The 3,571-nt window shown below is 32.4% G+C and overlaps 1 long non-coding RNA gene across 1 annotated transcript; it reads left to right on the top strand.

Moving 5' to 3' along the window:
- The first annotated feature begins 332 nt into the window (after window positions 1-332).
- LOC110712851 lies at window positions 333-3,359 on the top strand. Its single transcript, XR_002509710.1, has 2 exons — window positions 333-1,817; window positions 2,117-3,359. It is a non-coding gene; the product is annotated as an uncharacterized LOC110712851 (long non-coding RNA).
- The last annotated feature ends 212 nt before the right edge of the window (window positions 3,360-3,571 follow it).

The following is a 3,571-nucleotide window of genomic DNA, read 5'->3' as shown; positions in this document are numbered from 1 at the left end:
TAAACATCTAAATTGGGATTTCATACTCTATTATAATTTGAGTTTATAATCAATGTTAGTAATTTATTCATAAGAAAAAATATAGTCTACTAAACTCTACTTTGTAAATACTTATTGAGATAATGAGATTGTCGCATTGAATAGTTTGTTAAGATTCAACTATTTTATTTGTATACTTATTGATAATTACAAAATATTATTTGTCAAAGTTTTGCACGCATCTGCATTATTGCATAAGTGTCCAATGAAAATGGAGTACGTAAATAAAAACAAAGGGAGTATTATAGATAATAATAATAATAATAATAATAATAATAATAATAATAATAATAATTAATGTTACAATATTCTTGTAATAATGATGACAACAATAACAATGATATTAACATAAACAACTATATTTCCTATATAAAAAAAAAAAAAAAAAACAAACTAATAATTAATCCGTATAAAAATTACAAATCTACTAATTTAAGCTTAATTGCTTGACTCAAAGTATCGACCTGAAATGACCCGACCCAAAGTCGACCCGACCCAAACTTGACCGGACCCGATCTTGACCCAACCCAAACTTGACCCGATATATGGACTTGAATTGACCCGACCTGAACTGACCTGACCCGAACTCTCGACCCGACCTAGAGTCGACCCGAAGTATTGACCCAATACCCGACCTAACCTGATAACCTATTAACCCGAACTTGACCCAAAACCCGAAATGACCCGACCCGAACATTTGCTGACCCAAATTTGACCCGACCCATACCCGACCCGAATGACCCGTTTGCAGGTCATTATGGAGTATATTATTTGAACTTTTTTTTCTTAGTTATGACTTTTTACAATCTTAGCATATTGAACATAGTAGAATCATTACCTTGATATTTATAACCAAACTTGTATACTTCAAATTTCCTAAAATAAAGTTATCTATCTTTTTTTTTTTTTTTTTTGAGGTAATCTGAAGTTTATTTTCTAAACATGATTGATTTGATTTTAATTTTGAAATAAGTAGAAATAATGTAATTAATTGATACGGCTTTAAAAAGTTGAAGGTATCATGTAGAATTTTTTTTTTTTATTTTTTTTTTTATTTTTTTTTTTGTGGTATATATTTATAGATATTAGATTATCAAAGTTATTGAGCACTTATTAGTAATCAAAGTTATACGCTTTGATTTATCAAATATGTCAAGTCAATAAGCTCGATAATACGGTACAACTCTAAAATATATTGAAAAAAAAAAAAATCCACTTGGTAGTTTAAAAGAATAAAATTGCAGGTATTTTAGTGGCTAATACCATTAGCTACTAATAATCGTCCTAATAGTATGACTTATTAAACCATAAATGTCACTTTCGAAAGATTAGGTGATGCCCACAATATCAAGTCGCGATTTACTAATTTCTAAGTAGTCACATTGCCGTTGACCGACTAAACAACCTTCTTCTTTGCTAGTCAAATAATATCCTACGTATTAAACATGCAAGTAATGCAACTAATTTTATACATCAATAAAAGAATGGAAACATTATCTATATTTATTACCTTCACGATTTCTTATTCCATTCAGTGGCGGACCTGGGCTTGTGTCTGGTGGGTCAAGTGACTCACCAGGGCCCAAAAAAAATTTTAAGTTTTTTTTTTTTTTTTTTTTTAAAAATAAAAATAAAAAATTCTAACGTCTGAGTTAGCCCTAGCCCACTTCGCCTCTTCCTCTTCGCAAGTTCGCATCTTCCTCTTCGCCTCTTCCTCTTCCTCAGACCTCAGTTCCTCTTCGCTAGTTCGCTTCATCTTCCTCTTCGCATAATTTCAGGTTAGTCATCTACTCATCTACTCATCTTTCAGCTTTTTTTTTATTTATTTATTTAATTGTTGATATTACTTGTTAGTTGTTAGTTATGAATTATGATTTAGTAATACTAAATTTGAACCCTAAATCCCTAATTGTTCAATAATCAACTCAATTTCAGAGAATTTTGCATTATCTGAATTGTGAATTTGTGAAATGTTTGAACCCTAAATCCCTAATTGTGAATTTGTGAAATGTAAAATGTTAGTTATCAACTCAATCCCTAATTGACTAATTGTTCATAATCTACTGCTCTTCGCTAGTTTGCTCACGCCTCCAGTGCTGGCTGTGCTACTGGCCTGCTGGCTGCTGCTCGCCTAGTCGCCTGCTCCAGCCTCCAGTGCTCTGTGCAGCTGTGCTCTGTCCTCTGCTGCTCGCCTAGTCGCCTGCTCCAGTGCCTAGTCGCTGACTTGCTGTCTTGCTGAGTGTTGGGCATGGCCCTGCTGCAGTGCTGCTCCGCTGCTCGCCTCAATCATTCAGCGCCTGCCGCCTCCGCCTAGCAAGGTAGGTAATCATCAATTGATTTTTTTTTTTTTTGTGAATTTTTTATCAAATTTGCATTACTTGTCTCTTAAAATTAGTATATACGGTGAATGTTCATTGAATTTGCATTATTTGTGCAAATTGTGTTTTGACTGTTAAATTGAACTTATTAGTTTATCTGTTTATGTCATTATGTGAAATTGTGAATATGTGATGCCGGACATTGTATAAGACAGCAATTAAACTATTAGTGTAAGGAGGATTATAAATTTATAATTAGATTACAGTTTGGACTGGTTAGTGCTTAGTGGTGCTAGTCGCATATTCGGCTGGAAGTTCCGTATAGACTAGTGGAGATATTAGTTTGTTGATTTTAGTCTTGTCAATTTTAAGCTTTTTAATTATTAGTTAGTATTGTAATCTTGTCAATTTTCTATTTGGATGATCTTTGTAAATAATTTTTCTGGGGAATATTGCTTGATTTAGTTGAATATTGCTTGATTTAGTTGAATATGAACCGTCCAACCAATTATGAATAGGGGTAATTCGCTGTTGGGGTTATTTGCATATGATTCATACTTGTGATTTCATTTGTTTTGTTAACTTTGTGTTTGATTAGGTTGTTGAATTTATATGCAGGGAAGACTCAACTTATCAATCATTTTCTAATCAACAAGAGTTGGTATATTGTTAATTTGCCTGGATATGGGTGAGTCTCTGTAATTTTGGTTTTAATTTGGGCAATTTCTGTAATTCTTGAGTCTATTTCATGCTGGGAATATTGTATACTTGTATTGTGAATCAATTGTTATTCGTGTTTATTCCTGATCATATGCTTGAATCATATTGAAGTGCCAAAAAAGGATTGCTTTTACGCCTTGAGGCATTGCTTCAAAATTATTGATCATCCTGTAAAACATGTTGCGGACTGATATGTATTTAGGCTACATCCGTTGTAGTTAATTTGGTCTCCAATCGTGTTGTTTATTTTCAAGTTTAGGAAGTAAATGTCTCCTTACATGTCATTGTGAAATTTTATTTTACATATTTGATTATCGATTGTGACTCACCAGTCGGAAATTCGGTCCGCCACTGATTCCATTGCACAACTTTAATATATACTCGGTACTCCATATAACAATGTAATTGAAACATTTTTAATTTGTTATTATTGTAATGTTTGCACTGTACACGAGTTATAACTATATAATAGTATTTTAACCATATACTGTAAT

Source organism: Chenopodium quinoa, unplaced genomic scaffold (assembly GCF_001683475.1).
Source record: "Chenopodium quinoa cultivar QQ74 unplaced genomic scaffold, ASM168347v1, whole genome shotgun sequence".
Classification (NCBI taxonomy): Eukaryota; Viridiplantae; Streptophyta; class Magnoliopsida; order Caryophyllales; family Amaranthaceae; genus Chenopodium; species Chenopodium quinoa.
The sequence above is the reverse complement of the archived record's forward strand: the minus strand, read 5'-3'. Positions and strand labels throughout refer to the sequence as shown.